This window comes from Salmo salar, chromosome 25, assembly GCF_965601325.2.
Source record: "Salmo salar chromosome 25, fSalSal1, whole genome shotgun sequence".
Lineage (NCBI taxonomy): Eukaryota > Metazoa > Chordata > Actinopteri > Salmoniformes > Salmonidae > Salmo > Salmo salar.
In genome coordinates, this window is record NC_138315.1 from 45,772,655 (window position 1) to 45,789,924 (window position 17,270).

A 17,270-nucleotide genomic window follows, 5' to 3' on the forward strand; every position below is an offset into this window, starting at 1 on the left:
ACTGTAAAGGTAAAGGCGTTACCGTAATTCAGCTCCCCTGGGGGCAGAAGGCCTCAGCCCAGCCCAGCTCTCTGTGCTCCTGTGTAAACTTGTAAGGCAGATGAGAAGCAGAGTGTGAGTCAATAAAATATGTGTGTGTGTGTACCCACCCTGATGAAGAGGAGGGAACAGCAGTGAGACAGAACAACTTCCAACCTCCTGTCTCCTGTCTGTTTTTACCAGAGGAATCCTTTACTGGCTGACTGCTGTCTCACGGAGACATTCTGTCTGGTTCTGCTTTTCTGCCATTATTCAGCTGGGAGAGAATCTCAAACATGGCAGGATTGGCAGCCATGGGGAGCCAGGTAAGATGCACACTGTACAGCAGAGATCATCAACTAAATTCAGCCTTGGGCCTTTTTCTTGAGCGGATGGTCAGGGGGCCGAATCATAATTACAAATAATTTGTAGACTGCAAATTGACCGCAAGAAGCCTAAACAGATATAATATTTGATTAAAACATCATTTCAAACCTTGTTTACATTTGTATACGATCACATAGTATCTCTCTGTTATGCATGGGAATACTTTGGAACATATTTCCAAAATTGTAATAATATTTGACTAAAACATAACCATTTCAAATCTTGCTTACATTTGAATACGATCAGATAACATATCTCTATTAGGCGTGGAAATACTTTGGTGTTTCTAAAATCTTTTATGTTCAACAATATATATATACGTGTGTATATATGTATGTATGTAATGCCTTTACCTTTACCTATATATATATTTATATATACAGTTAAAGTCGGAAGTTTACATACACTTAGGTTGGAGTAAACTCATACATTTGTTTTTCAACCACTCCACAAATTATAGTTTTGGCAAGTCGGTTAGGACATCTACTTTGTGCATGACACAAGTAATTTTTCCAACAATTGTTTACAGACAGATTATTTCACTTATAATTCACTGTATCACAATTCTAGTGGGTCAGAAGTTTACATACACTAAGTGGACTGTGCCTTTAAACAGCTTGGACAATTCCAGAAAATTATGTCACGGCTTTAGAAGCTTCTGATTGGCTAATTGACATAATTTGAGTCAATTGGAGGTGACCCTGTGGATGTATTTCAAGGCCTACCTTCAAAGTCAGTGATCTTTGCTTGACATCATGGGAAAATCAAAAGAAATCAGCCAAGACCTCAGAAAAAAAATTGTAGACCTCCACAAGTCTGGTTCAACCCCTGAAGGTACCACGTTCATCTGTACAAACAATAATACGCAAGTATAAACACCATGGAACCACGCAGCCTTCATAATGCTCAGGAAGGAGACGCGTTCTGTCTCCTAGAGATGAACGTACTTTGGTGCGAAAAGTGCAAATCAATCCCAGAACAACAGCAAAGGACCTTGTGAAGATGCTGGAGGAAACAAAAGTACAAAAGTATCTATATCCACAGTAAAACGAGTACTATATCGATCTAACCTGAAATGCCGTTCAGCAAGGAAGAAGCCACTGCTCCAAAACCGCCATAAAAAAGCCAGACTACGGTTTGCAACTGCACATGGGGACAAAGATCATATAATAATTCACCCAACTTATTGTGGGAAGCTTGTGGAAGACTGCCTGAAAAGTTTGACCCAAGTTAAGCAATTTATAGCCAATGCTACCAAATACTAATTGAGTGTATGTAAACTTCTGACCCACTGTGATGAAAAAAATAAAAGCTGACATAAAATCATTCTCTCTACTATTATTCTAACATTTCACATTCTTAAAATAAAGTGGTGATCCTAAATGACCTAAGACAGGGAATTCTTACTAGGATTAAATGTCAGGAATTGTGAAAAAATGAGTTTAAATGTATTTTGCTAAGGTGTATGTAAACTTCCGACTTCAACTGTGTATATATACACTGCTCAAAAAAATAAAGGGAACACTTAAACAACACAATGTAACTCCAAGTCAATCACACTCCTGTGAAATCAAACTGTCCACTTAGGAAGCAACACTGATTGACAATAAATTTCACATGCTGTTGTGCAAATGGAATAGACAACAGGTGGAAATTATAGGCAATTAGCAAGACACCCCCTATAAAGGAGTGGTTCTGCAGGTGGGGACCACAGACCACTTCTAATTTCCTATGCTTCCTGGCTGATGTTTTGGTCACTTTTGAATGCTGGCGGTGCTTTCACTCTAGTGGTAGCATGAGACGGAGTCTACAACCCTCACAAGTGGCTCAGGTAGTGCAGCTCATCCAGGATGGCACATCAATGCGAGCTGTGGCAAGAAGGTTTGCTGTGTCTGTCAGCGTAGTGTCCAGAGCATGGAGGCGCTACCAGGAGACAGGCCAGTACATCAGGAGACATGGAGGAGGCCGTAGGAGGGCAACAACCCAGCAGCAGGACCGCTACCTCCGCCTTTGTGCAAGGAGGAGCAGGAGGAGCACTGCCAGAGCCCTGCAAAATGACCTCCAGCAGGCCACAAATGTGCATGTGTCTGCTCAAACGGTCAGAAACAGACTCCATGAGGGTGGTATGAGGGCCCGACGTCCACAGGTGGGGGTTGTGCTTACAGCCCAACACCGTGCAGAACGTTTGGCATTTGCCAGACAACACCAAGATTGGCAAATTCGCCACTGGCGCCCTGTGCTCTTCACAGATGAAAGCAGGTTCACACTGAGCACGTGACAGACGTGACAGAGTCTGGAGACACCGTGGAGAACGTTCTGCTGCCTGCAACATCCTCCAGCATGACTGGTTTGGCGGTGGGTCAGTTATGGTGTGGGGTGGCATTTCCTTGGGGGGCCGCACAGCCCTCCATGTGCTCGCCAGAGGTAGCCTGACTGCCATTAGGTACCGAGATGAGATCCTCAGACCCCTTGTGAGACCATATGCTGGTGCGGTTGGCCCTGGGTTCCTCCTAATGCAAGACAATGCTAGACCTCATGTGGCTGGAGTGTGTCAGCAGTTCCTGCAAGAGGAAGGCATTGATGCTATGGACTGGCCCGCCCGTTCCCCAGACCTGAATCCAATTGAGCACATCTGGGACATCATGTCTCGCTCCATCCACCAACGCTACGTTGCACCACAGACTGTCCAGGAGTTGGTGGATGCTTTAGTCCAGGTCTGGGAGGAGATCCCTCAGGAGACCATCCGCCACCTCATCAGGAGCATGCCCTGGCGTTGTAGGGAGGTCATACAGGCACGTGGAGGCCACACACACTACTGAGCCTCATTTTGACTTGTTTTAAGGACATTACATCAAAGTTAGATCAGCCTGTATTGTGGTTTTCCACTTTAATTTTGAGTGTGACTCCAAATCCAGACCTCCATGGGTTGATAAACTGGATTTCCATTGATTATTTTTGTGTGATTTTGTTGTCAGCACATTCAACTATGTAAAGAAAAAAGTATTTAATAAGATTATTTATTTCATTCAGATCTAGGATGTGTTGTTTAAGTGTTCCCTTTATTTTTTTGAGCAGTGTATATATATATATATAACTGGCACCACCAGTTTTAGAACCCTGCTGTAGAGGACTACAGATGTAGTATCCTAATTTGATCACCCGGTTGGAAGAGAACTTTCCTGAAAATGTTAAACTTGTAGTGTATTTGAGGTTTTATATGGCTTCTGAAGTTTGTAATTTCCACTTTGAAATGTTCCCGAAAAAATGTATCAATCCCTACAAAAATGTCCATTAATTATAATCCACACAATAATTGGCATTTCCTGTTGCTACAGGATTATTTTTCTGATGTAGCAAACTGGTTCAAATTAAGATCCTACAAATGTAAGGACAAATGACAACACTGGATTAGTGATGAAACTGTAAATTGTGTTCATGATTGAATTTTTGCATAACTTTCTCCATGACTTTCACTTGCGTATCTCAGCTTCTAAATTGCTGCTGACTCAACATTGTTGTCTCCCCTGCACATTGTGCACAAGGCAGAGAATGTGATTTGATTAGGGATTGCAGAGTGATTAGGATAACACATCCTCAGTATTGCCTTAGAAGGACTATAAAAAGACTTCATCAATCTCTTTTATATGAATATTCATGAGACTCAGAGCCCTCAGAGCTTAGGCTTTTTCTTCCACTCTGATAAACAGCAGAATAGAAATGGGCTGTAATTGAATTAATGTGACTGAGCTACTGGCGGTGTGTGTGTGTGTGTGTGTGTGTGTGTGTGTGTGTGTGTGTGTGTGTGTGTGTGTGTGTGTGTGTGTGTGTGTGTGTGTGTGTGTGTGTGTGTCTGTGTCTGTGTGTCTGTGTCTGTGTGTGTGTGTCTGTGTGTGTGTCTGTGTGTGTGTGTGCGTGCGTGCCAGAGAGAGAAAGTGTGTGTTCAGATTAAGGAGGAGCAGGAATTGCTGAGGTAGAATAAGTTAAGACTGGTGTGAACATGAATCATACCATCTGAAACAAAATGGAATCTGGTCTGACTGGTCCAGTGGGTTACCAGGTACCACAAAGAGGAATCTGGTCTGACTGGTCCAGTGGGTTACCAGGTACCACAAAGAGGAAACTGGTCTGACTGGTCCAGTGGGTTACCAGGTACCACAAAGAGGAATCTGGTCTGACTAGTCCAGTGGGTTACCAGGTACCACAAAGAGGAATCTGGTCTGACTGGTCCAGTGGGTTACCAGGTACCACAAAGAGGAATCTGGTCTGACTGGTCCAGTGGGTTACCAGGTACCACAAAGAGGAATCTGGTCTGTCGTTGACTTATTAAACAGAAAAAGGAATGCGTAACACAGGAGGTTGGTGGCATCTTAATTGGGGAGAACAGGCTCGTGGTAATGACTGGAGCGGAATCAGTGGAATAGTTTCAAATACATCAAACACATGGTTTCCAGGTGTTCGATTCCATTCCATTGGCTCTGTTCCGGCAATTATTATAGGCCGTTTTCAGCAGCCTCCTGTGAATTGCATACTTATTTTCAGGCAACCATTTAACTGTCAGGCAGCTACTGTACTTAAGGACAGAGGGTTTCCATTCCATGTAACTTTACACTATAAAGCTTATCATTTGAAATAAACATTATGGCATATATCTTAACCTAAAGCTTTTTGGTTAAAATGACACCAATGCCATGCTATTTTAGTAAAGGATAAAGTACATATATCTGTGCCAACACTTGTAAAAGTGGAAATCTGGTATATTAATTTTGGTTTCCTCAAAGAAGCATCTGGTGGTGTTTGAACACTCCAGAGACTCTTTGTAGACTTCATATTAAAGAGACTGAAGCAGTAGTATTTTCTCTCTACATTAATCTCTAGTGCCTTTACATTTTAGCAGATGCTCTTATCCAGAACAACTTAAAGTAGTGAGTGCATACATTTTCCTATTGGTCCCCCAGTTGGAAAGCACCATGCTCTAACAACTGAGCCAAACAGAACCTTTCTCTCACTTCTGGACTGAATTCCTTACCCAACTCCTTTTTTTCAGCTGTTATCTCATGAATATGTGGATTTCTTGTGATCTTTCATTTACGTATAAAAGTGTGAATTTTTGTTTCTCTTGCTTTATCACCTCTTAAATTCCACTTTAGCCTCAATACTGTTCTCCTTAATGATAAATACAGTAACCCCATACAGTAAATCACAGATCAAGAGAGGCAAGGCCATTCGTGAGTGTGAGTTCCCCAGACCTGGGTGTTGTGAAGGAACACGACTCTGTGTTGATGTGAGCCCCAGTGTTGTGCCATAGTAGCGACTGTGGAAAGAGAGATGCTGAGTCTGTGTGTCAGTCACCACAATGTGTGGTTGGATACTCCTCTGCTGTTGTAGGCTAGAGCACAAGCTCCCGTTCTCAGAGAAGACAATTTGAGGCTGGAGCACAAGCTCCCGTTCTCAGAGAAGACAATTTGAGGCTGGAGCACAAGCTCCCTTTCTCAGAGAAGACAATCTGAGCTCAAGGAATAAGGCAACTGTTTAACCCATTTTGAAATGGGAGTCTATTGTTCGAGCCAAGTTTGGGGAATGTGTCCTGCAAATACTTTAAAGCATGTGAGATACATATGGAGAAGGAGTGAAAGAAGGATATTCTGCATTCCTCAAGTAGGCCAAAACAATGAAACTTTCAGCTATGTCAGTTAACTGATAGACTACTCAACACCATCTAACCAGAACCTTCTCAATTATCATGTAGCACAACAATGATATATGCCAACAAGTGATAACTAACTTATATCCACTGTGATAAGCTATTCTGCCATCCAACAACCCAGCATGTGACCATTCCCAGTGAGGGAATAAAGTAGTGTTAGTGTTTTGATGATCCCTCAGAGCCAGTAGTCTAGTTAGGATGGAATGCACCCAGCCACACTTAGAGCTCAGACCCAGAGCTCAGACCCAGAGCTCAGACCCAGAGCTCAGACCCAGACTTAGCCCCAGAGCTCAGACCTTTTGTTTTTTTATGTGTTATTTCTTACATTGTTACCCCAGGTAATCTTAGGTTTTATTACATACAGTCGGGAGGAACTATTGGATATAAGAGCAACATTTTACATTTACATTTTAGTCATTTAGCAGACGCTCTTATCTAGAGCGACTTACAGTAGTGAATGCATACATTTCATTTCATGCATTTTTTTATTTTTTTTAATATATATTTTTTTGTACTGGCCCCCCGTGGGAATCAAACCTACAACCCTGGTGTTGCACACAGCATGCTGGCGTTGCAAACGCCATGCTCTACCAACTGAGCCACAGGGAACGTCAACTCACCAACATTACGACCAGAAATATGACTTTCCCGAAGTTGATCCTCTGTTTGGCCTACCACCCAGGACAATGGATCGGATCCCAGCCGGCGACCCAAAACAACGACGCCGTGGAAGAAGGGGCAGACGGAGCGGTCTTCTGGTCAGGCTCCGTAGACGGGCACACCGAGCATACTACTCGCCAATGTCCAGTCTCTTGACAACAAGGTAGACGAAATCCGAGCAAGGGTAGCATTCCAGAGAGACATCCGACACTGTAGCGTTCTTTGTTTCACGGAAACATGGCTCACTCGAGACATGCTATCTGAGTCGATACAGCCACCTGGTTTCTTCACGCATCGCGCCGACAGAAACAAGCATCTCTCTGGTAAGAAGAAGGGCGGGGGTGTATGCCTTATGATTAATGAGACGTGGTGTGATCATAACAATATACAGGAACTCAAGTCCTTTTATTCACCTAACTTAGAATTCCTCACAATCAAATGCCGACCGCATTATCTACCAAGAGAATTCTCTTCGATCATAATCACAGTCGACGGCCCTGAAAGAAGACACAGACACATCGACGGCCCTGAAAGAACTTCATTGGAGTCTATGTAAACTGGAAACCACATATCCTGAGGCAGCATTTATTGTAGCCGGGGATTTTAACCAGGCTAATCTGAAAACAAGGCTCCCCAAATTCCATCAGCATATCGATTGTGCTACCAGGGGTAGCAAAATCCTGGATCATTGTTATTCTAACTTCCGGGACGCATATAAGGCCCTCCTCCGCCCTCCCTTCGGAAAAGCTGACCACGACTCCATTTTGTTGCTTCTAGCCTATAGACAGAAACTAAAACAGGAAGCTCCCGCCCTCAGGTCTGTTCAACACTGGTCTGACCAATCGGATTCCACGCTTCAAGATTGCTTCAATCACATGGACTGGGATATGTTCCGCATTGTGGAGAACAACAACATTGACGAATACGCTGATTCGGTGTGCGAGTTCATTAACAAGTGCATCGGTGATGTTGTACCCACAGCGTCTATTAAAACATTCCCCAACCAGAAACCATGGGTGGATGGCAGCATTCGCGCAAAACTGAACGCGCGAACCACTGCTTTTAATCAGGGCAAGGTGACCGGAAACATGACCGCATACAAACAGTGTAGCTATTCCCTCCGCAAGGCAATCAAACAAGCTAAGCGTCAGTACAGAGACAAAGTGGAGTCGCAATTCAACGGCTCAGACATGAGAGGTATGTGACACGGTCTACAGTCAATCACGGACTACAAAAGAAAAACCAGCCCAGTCGCGGATCGCGATGCTTTGCTCCCAGACAGACTAAACAACTTTTTTGCTCGCTTTGAGGACAATACAGTGCCACTGACACGGCCCGCTACCAAAACCTGTGGGCTCTCCTTCACTGTAGCCAACGTGAGTAAAACATTTAAACGTGTTAACCCTCGCAAGGCTGCAGGCCCAGACGGCATCCCCGGCCGTGTCCTCAGAGCATGCGCAGACCAGCTGGCTGGTGTGTTTACAGACATATTCAATCAATCCTTATCCCAGTCTGCAGTCCCCACATGCTTCAAGAGGGCCACCATTGTTCCTGTTCCTAAGAAAGCTAAGGTAACTGAGCTAAATGACTACCGCCCTGTAGCACTCACTTCCGTCATCATGAAGTGCTTTGAGAGACTAGTCAAGGACCATATCACCTCCACCCTACCTGACACCCTAGGCCCACTCCAATTTGCATACCGCCACAAATATGTCCACAGATGACGCAATTGCCATCACACTGCACACTGCCCTAACCCATCTGGACAAGAGGAATACCTATGTAAGAATGCTGTTCATCGATTACAGCTAAGCATTTAACACCATAGTACCCTCCAAACTCGTCACTAAGCTCGAGACCCTGGGTCTCGACCCCGCCCTGTGCAACTGGGTCCTGGACTTCCTGACGGGCCGCCCCCAGGTGGTGAGGGTAGGTAACAACATCTCCACCCCGCTGATCCTCAACACTGAGTCCCCACAAGGGTGCGTTCTCAGCCCTCTCCTGTACTCCCTGTTCACCCAAATTCGGCTTGTCACCAAAAACACTCACAAACATTTACAGATGCACAATCGAGAGCATCCTGTCGGGCTGTATCACCGCCTGGTACGGCAGCTTGCTCTGCTCATATCCGGAAGGCTCTCCAGAGGGTAGTGAGGTCTGCACAACGCATCACCGGTGAAAACTACCTGCCCTCCAGGACACCTACACCACCTTATGTCACAGGAAGGCCAAAAAGATCATCAAGGACAACAACCAACCGAGCCACTGCCTGTTCACCCAGAAGGCGAGGTCAGTACTGGTGCATCAAAGCTGGAACCGAGAGACTGAAAAACAGCTTCTATCTCAAGGCCATCAATCAGACTGTTAAACAGCCATCACTAACATTGAGTGACTGCTGCCAACATACTGACTCAACTCCACCCACTTTAATAATGGAAAAATGTATGTAATCAATTTATCACTAGCCACTTTATATTATATAATGTTTACTTACACTACATTACTCATCTCTTATTTATATACTGTACGCTATACCATCTACTGCATCTTGCCATCTGATGTAATTAAATGTATCACTAGCCACTTTAAACAATGCCACTTTATATTATATAATGTTCTCATACCCTACATTGCTCATCTCATATGTATATACTGTACTCTATACCATCTACTGCATCTTGCCTATGCCGTTCGGCCATCACTCATTTATATATTTTTATGTACATATTCGCATTCATTCCTTTACACTTGTGTGTATAAGGTAGTTGTTGTGAAATTGTTAGGTTATATTACTTGTTAGATATTACTGCATGGTCGGAACTAGAAGCACAAGCATTTCGCTACACTTGCATTAACACCTGCTAACCATGTGTATGTGACAAATACATTTGATTTGATTTGAACCAGACCCAGACCCAGAGCTCAAACCTAGAGCTCAGACCCTGAGCTCAGACCTAGACCCAGACCCAGAGCTCAGACCCTGAGTTCAGACCTAGACCCAGAGCTCAAACCCAGACCCGGAGCTCAGACCCAGACCCAGACCCAGACCCAGAGCTCAGACCCTGAGTTCAGACCTAGACCCAGAACTCAGACCTAGACCCAGAGCTCAGACCCAGACCCAGACCCAGAGCTCAGACCTAGACCCAGACCCAGAGCTCAGACCCTGAGTTCAGACCTAGACCCAGAGCTCAAACCCAGACCTAGAGCTCAGACCCAGACCCAGACCCAGAGCTCAGACCCTGAGTTCAGACCTAGACCCAGAACTCAGACCTAGACCCAGAGCTCAGACCCAGACCCAGACCCAGAGCTCCGACCCAGAGCTCAGAACCAGACCCGGAGCTCAGACCCAGAGCCAGAGCTCCGACCCAGAGCTCAGACCCAGACCTGGAGCTCAGACCCAGACCCGGAGCTCAGACCCAGAGCTCAGACCTAGACACAGAGCTCAGGCCCAGAGCTCCGACCCAGACCCAGACCCAGAGCTCAGACCCAGAGCTCAGACCTAGACACAGAGCTCAAACCCAGAGCTCCGACCCAGACCCAGACCCAGAGCTCAGACCCAGACCCAGAGCCCAGACCCAGAGCTCCCGACCCAGGTCTCTAACAGCTGGGCTCCCGCAGTGCTCAGCCTGTCCCAGGATAGGCCACAGTAGTCTAGATAGTAGTAGTCTAGTCTCTACTTTGTTCAGTTTTTTAAGACTGTCTGTTTGTGGGAGGATGCAAGGCACAGTACAATAGGGTCTGTATTAAAGTTACGTGATGATTTGAGCAGGGGTATCATGAATGTACTAATGACTACTGTAAGTTTAATTAAGCAGTTGTTAGCTGTGTAAATGTATGACCTGGACATTTCTCATCTCATCTGAATTGAGAAAAACAGCTTTAAAGTGTCAACCAGCAGTTGAAACAATTACAAAGCCAAATCCCCACCCCTGTTTCGGTATGGGGATAGGGCTGGATAAATTCCTAGACAGAACTATGAATGCAAGGACTGACCATCCATGATATCAAAATTGTAGTTTTAACCATGTTTTGAGGCTACCGTATATAGCGTTTGTTTACATTTTGCTTTGTTTACAAACATTGGAGTAAAACAAGCTTATATTTTTGGTTCTCATGGAGAGTGACAGTTGAACTGAGCTCATGAGGTGTTTCTAAGTTATATTCTTCAAGAATCAATGGTTACATTTAATTAACTCAGAAGGCCAGACATGGATGAAGCAACTGCAGATTGCCCCTTTAAGTTGTGATGATGCTTAATGAAGACATCTCATAGTCTAACTGTCACCGAAGGTGGTTCCTCTCCTTGTTCGGGCGGTGCTCAGCGGTTGGCGTCGCCGATCCATTTTTCCTTTTCTGTTGGTTTTGTCTTTGATTCATTTTAATTTGCTTTAATTTATGTGTGTATATTTACCCCTGTTTCCCCGCTTAGGTTTGTGTGGGGTTATTTTCATGTTGCTCATGGAGGTTTTTTCCTCAGTTTATTCACGTGTGTACCGTGTGTTAAGTATAGTAGGAGCGTTGTTTTTCCTCCTTCCGTGAATAACTGTGTGTTCTATTGTCTCGGGCGTTTATGGACCTTGTATCTGTACCGTTTTGAGACTTGCCTATTAAAGACGCTACATTGACATCTCTGCTCTCCTGCGCTTGACTCCTTAGCTACCTTCAGTACGATTTCACAACAGAATCCCGCACCATGATTATGGAGTCAGCAGGAGCAGACGCTCTCCCGATATCTATGGAGGAGTGCGTTCAACAACACACGGCAGTACTGCAACGTCTGGGAACACCGATGGATCAGGTGATGGCAACGATGGACAGGTGGGAGAGAGGTGGCCTTCCTAAACCTCCACTAGCCACACTACAACCAGCCCCACAACCCTCTCATACGTCGCCTGGTTCCAGTGGTATTCGGCTCGCGCTCCCGAGGGTATACGATGGGACGGCTGCCGGGTGCCAGGGGTTCCTACTCCAGCTGGATCTCTACCTGGCAACCGTTCACCCGGCTCCTTTGGGACGTGAGAGCGTGAATGCCCTCGTCTCCTGCCTCTCAGGCAAAGCCCTGGAGTGGGCCAACGCGGTGTGGAATGAGGTAGACTCGGCGAGGGACCACTACCCAGAGTTCACCCGCCACTTTCGGGCAGTGTTCGACCACCCACCTGAGGGCCGAGCGGCGGGTGAACGTCTGTTCCAGCTGAGGCAGGAGACGAGGAGCGCGCAGGAATTCGCACTGGAGCTCCGGACCTTGGCCGCCGGCGTGGGATGGAACGACAGGGCACTGATCGATCACTATAGGTGCAGTTTACGCGAGGACGTCCGTCGGGAGCTAGCCTGTAGAGATACCACCCTCACCTTGGACCAGCTGGTGGACATGTCCATTCGGCTGAACAACTTGCTGGCTACCTGCGGACGTCTGGATCGGGCTCTGTCAGTTTCATCCCCCAGCACCTCCGCTCCGATGACCATGGAGCTAGGAGGTGCTGCAGCAAGGGCGACCAGAGGAGGAGCCCTTTCCTGTACCAGATGTGGTCGTAGAGGGCACATTGCTGACCGGTGCTGGGGGAGCTCTTCTGGGAATCGAGACGACAGGCAGGGCACTGTTCGGTCACCCCAGGTGAGTAGGCACCAGGATCACCCAGAGTCCCCTGTTGCTCACATGTATGTGTTGATTTCTTTTCCTGAGTTTGCCCCACATTCCCAGCATAAGGCGCTAGTAGATTCAGGCGCAGCGGGTAATTTTATTGACCGTGGTTTTGCTTATAGTTTAGGGATCCCCCTTGTTCGGATTGATAAGCCCTTCCCAGTTCATGCTTTAGATAGTCGACCATTAGGGTCAGTGCTAATCAGGGAGGCCACGGCTCCACTGGACATGGTTACGCAGGAGGGTCATGGGGAGAGAATTAGTCTCTTCCTTATTGATTCTCCTGTGTTTCCCGTGGTGCTGGGGATACCCTGGTTGGCCTGTCACAACCCCAAGATTTCGTGGCAACAGAGGGCTCTGAAGGGGTGGTCAGAGGAGTGCTCAGGCAGGTGTGTAGGAGTTTCCATCGGTGCAACGAAGGTGGAGAGTCCAGACCAAGTCTCCACCGTGCGCATTCCCTCAGAATATGCCGATTTGGCTATCGCCTTCTGTAAAAGGAAGGCAACTCAGTTACCATCGAATAGGGGATTGTGCGATAAATCTCCTGGTAGACGCCGCACTTCCCAGGAGTCACGTGTATCCCCTGTCACAGGAGGAGACGGTGGCTATGGAGACATATGTCTCTTAATCTCTGGGGCAAGGGTACATTCGGCCCTCCACTTCACCTGCCTCCTCGAGTTTCTTTTTTGTGAAGAAGAAGGAGGGAGGTCTGCGTCCGTGCATTGACTATAGAGGTCTAAATTCTATTACAGTGGGGTACAGTTACCCGCTACCTCTCATCGCCACGGCAATTGAGTCATTTCACTGGGCACGCTTCTTCACAAAACTGGATCTCAGGAGCGTGTATAATTTGGTGCGTATCCGGGAGGGAGATGAGTGGAAGACAGCGTTTAGTACCACATCCGGCCATTATGAGTACCTCGTCATGCCGTACGGGTTGAAGAATGCTCCAGCAGTCTTCCAATCCTTTGTAGATGAGATTCTCAGGGACCTGCACGGGCAGGGTGTAGTGGTGTATATCAATGACATTCTGATATATTCCGCTACAAGCGCCGCACATGTGTTTCTGGTGCGCAGAGTACTTGGGCGACTGTTGGAGCATGACCTGTATGCAAGGCTGAGAAATGCTTGTTCTTCAAACAGGCCGTCTCCTTCCTAGGATATCGCATTTCCACATCTGAGTTGGTGATGGAGTTTGACAGCATTGCAGCCGTGCGTAATTGGCCGACTCCCACCACGGTAAAGGAAGTGCAGCGGTTGCCAACTACTACCTGAGGTTTATCCAGGGTTTTGGGCAGGTGGTTGCTCCCATTACCTCACTGCTGAAGGGGGGACCGGTGCGTCTGCGTTGGTCGGCTGAGGCGGACAGAGCTTTTGGTCGCCTGAAGGCTCTGTTTACCTCGGCTCCCGTGCTGGCGCATCCGGATCCCTCTTTGGCATTCATAGTGGAGGTGGACGCATCCGAGGCTGGGATTAGAGCCGTGCTCTCACAGCGCTCGGGTACGCCACCGAAGCTCCGCCCCTGTGCTTTCTTTTTGAGGAAGCTCAGCTCGGCGGAGCGAAACTATGATGTGGGGGACCGGGAGTTGTTGGCTGTCGTCAGGGCTCTGAAGTTGTGGAGACATTGGCTTGAGGGGGCTAAACACCCTTTTCTCATCTGGACTGACCACCGGAATCTGGAGTACATCCGGGCAGCGAGGAGACTGAACCCTCGCCAGGCAAGGTGGGCTTTGTTTTTCATCCGGTTTAGGTTTACGATGTCATATAGACCAGGTTCCCAGAACACTAAGGCAGACGCACTGTCACGACTGTATGATACAGAGGAGTGGTCCATCGATCCCACTCCCATACTTCCGGCCTCTTGTCTGATGGCACCGGTGGTACGAGTGGTGGACGCGGACATCGAGCGGGCATCACGTTCAGAGCCTACCCCACCACAGTGTCCAGCTGGACGGATGTACGTTCCGTTCGATGTTCAGATTGATCTGGTGGGCTCACACGTCACCCTCCTCTGGTCATCCGGGCATCGGTAGGACGGTGCGAAGTCTTAGTGGGAAGTACTGGTGGTCCACTTTGGCCAAGGACGTGAGGGTTTATGTTTCCTCCTGCTTGGTGTGCGCTCAGTGCAAGGCTCCTAGGCACCTGCCCAGAGAAAAATTACAACCCCTTCCCATTCCACAGCGGCCTTGGTCACACCTGTCAGTGGACTTCCTGACCGATCTTCCGCCGTCACAGGGCAACACCACGATCTTGGTTGTTGTGGATTGGTTTTCTAAGTCCTGTCATCTCCTCCCTTTGCCCAGTCTCCCTACGGCCCTACAGACTGCGGAGGGCCTGTTTACACACGTCTCCCGGCACTATGGGGTACCTGAGGACATAGTTTCTGATCGGGGTCCCCAGTTCATGTCCAGGGTTTGGAAGGCATTCATGGAGCGTCTGGGGGTCTCGGTCAGCCTTACCTCAGGTTTTCACCCTGAGAGTAATGGGCAGGTGGAGAGAGTAAACCAGGATGTGGGTAGGTTTCTGCGGTCGTATTGCCAGGACCGGCCAGGGGAGTGGGCGACATTCATTCCATGGGCAGAGATGGCCCAGAACTCACTCCACCACCCCTCTACTAACCTATCGCCCTTCTAGTGTGTGTTTGGGGTGTCAGCCGGTTCTGTACCGTGGCATCAGAGCCAGACCGAGGCTCCTGTGGTGGACGAATGGGTGAAGCGGGTACCACGGGTACCTGAAATGGGTCGAAGGGCGGCAGAAGGCGAGCGCTGACTGTCACTGCAGTGAGGCCCCGGTGTTCGCACCGGGGGACCGGGTCTGGCTCTCGACCCGAAACCTGCCCCTCCGCCTGCCCTGCTGGAAGCTGGGTCCGCGTTTTGTGGGGCCATTTAAAGTCCTGAGGAAAATAAACAAGGTGTGTTACAGGTTACAGCTCCCCCTGATTACTGTATTAACCCCTCGTTTCATGTGTCTCTCCTCAGGCCGGTGGTGGCTGATCCGCTTCAAGAAGCTGGGGTACAGGAGGTTCCTCCGCCCCCTCTGGACATCGAGGGGGCTCCGGCATATGCAGTTCTTTCCGTACTGGACTCGAGGCGTTGGGTGAGGGGCATTCAGTACCTCGTGGATTGGGAGGGGTACGGCCCGGAGGAGAGATGCTGGGTGACGGTGGAGGACGTATTAGACCCATCGATGCTGAGGGAGTTTCACCGCCTCCATCCGGATCGGCCTGCAACTCGTCCTCCGGGTCGTCCTCGAGGCCGGCGTCGGTGCGCTGCAGGAGCCGAGCGTCGGGGGGGGGGGTACTATCACGACTTCCACCGAAGATGGTTCCTTTCCTTGTTCGGGCGGTGCTCGGCGGTCACCGATCCATTTTTCCTTTTCTGTTGGTTTTGTCTTTGATTCATTCACACCTGATTTTCATTTGCTTTAATTTCTGTGTGTATATTTACCCGTTTCCCCACTTCGGTTTGTGCGGGATTATTTTCATGTTGCTCATGGAGGTTTTTTCCTCAGTTTATTCACGTGTGTACCGAGTGTTAAGTATAGTAGGAGTGTTGTTTTTCCTCCTTCCGTGAATAACTGTGTGTTCCATTGTCTCGGGCGTTTATGGGCCTTGTACCTGTACCGTTTTGACACTTGCCTATTAAAGACGCTACATTGACATTTCTGCTCTCCTGCGCTTGACTCCTTAGCTACCTTCAGTACGATTTCACAACACTAACTGTGTCTCAGAAAACCCTCAGAACCTGCTGGAAGCAATTATAGGGCTCTCCAAGCAGTAAAGAATGTGGCCGGCTTTCACCACAGTCCTACAAAAGAATGATACATTTTTCAAGAAAAAAATTAAGCAAACAGTCTTTGGCTATGGGCTATTCTGTGGAACTAAACACAACACATGAACTTATTTTCCCATAAATTACTCCCTGTTTAACTGGGAAAACAACAGATATTCAGTATCACATTGTGCTGCTCTAAACCACAGATCTCAACTCATCCCGGCTCTTCTCTGTGAGTGATTTATCTGTGCTGGACATTTGAGTCATACATTGTCTGCAGGCTTTCTGTCTAAGTTGTGGATTTGTAGAGTGAGTCAGGCTAGCTAGTCATAACCTGCCTCATCGTAAACAGTCTAATCCTGACATTTATCTTTGATAGGAGATTACATGACCTCTGACCTTTTGAGGAGTCAGGTATCAGGAACACAGTGGACCACCAGAGGTGAAACTCCAGAGAATCTCCAAAGTCATCTCTTTATGCAAAGTTATTTTATAGTCTTATCACTGTAGAAGTGTTGTTTGATACACATACCAGCACTGTTATGATATTTTAAGAGTCTACAGCGTATCAGTAGATAAGAACTGTACAGAGTAATATCGACTAGGGAATGCCCTGCCCAAGCAACATGGGAAATGTAGACAACCTCCATATTACACTGTTAAACAGCATACAGTTCCTCCAAGTCTTTTTCTATGCTCCTGATAACATCCTACACTGTGTCAGTTCAGATCATGGCTGCTGTTGGTTTGCTACAGCTCGTGTGAGAGAGAGAGAGAACTGCATGGCATCTGATGCCACAGTGCTGGCAGGCAGGGCTGTAGCCATGGAGCCAATCACGCTGTAGTATACGTTGCACCCTACACCCACAGGAAAAACATCACTTCCAGGTCAATGACTCCTATAGCCCCTCATAGATATGTTATCCGGGCTAATCAGAAAGCAGTTCAAAGGTAGTTTACATTCAGTGGATCTCTTGCTGTGGCATATATACATTTGGCTTTCCAGTTCCACTCGCTTGACACTTAAGCACAGCTTCTCAAACTGAAAACAACAAAGGTTATGAGGATACTAGGCATCGGCATTGCTATT

At 47.4% G+C, this 17,270-nt stretch overlaps 1 protein-coding gene across 1 annotated transcript in view; it reads left to right on the forward strand.

Moving 5' to 3' along the window:
- Positions 1-218: 218 nt before the first annotated feature.
- Positions 219-17,270, forward strand: part of LOC106586808 (E3 ubiquitin-protein ligase Midline-1) — a 79,853-nt gene continuing 62,801 nt past the window's right edge. The window contains exon 1 of the mRNA XM_082969183.1: positions 219-344. The gene's annotated coding sequence lies outside the window, so the exon portion shown is untranslated. The remainder of the gene's footprint in view (positions 345-17,270) is intronic.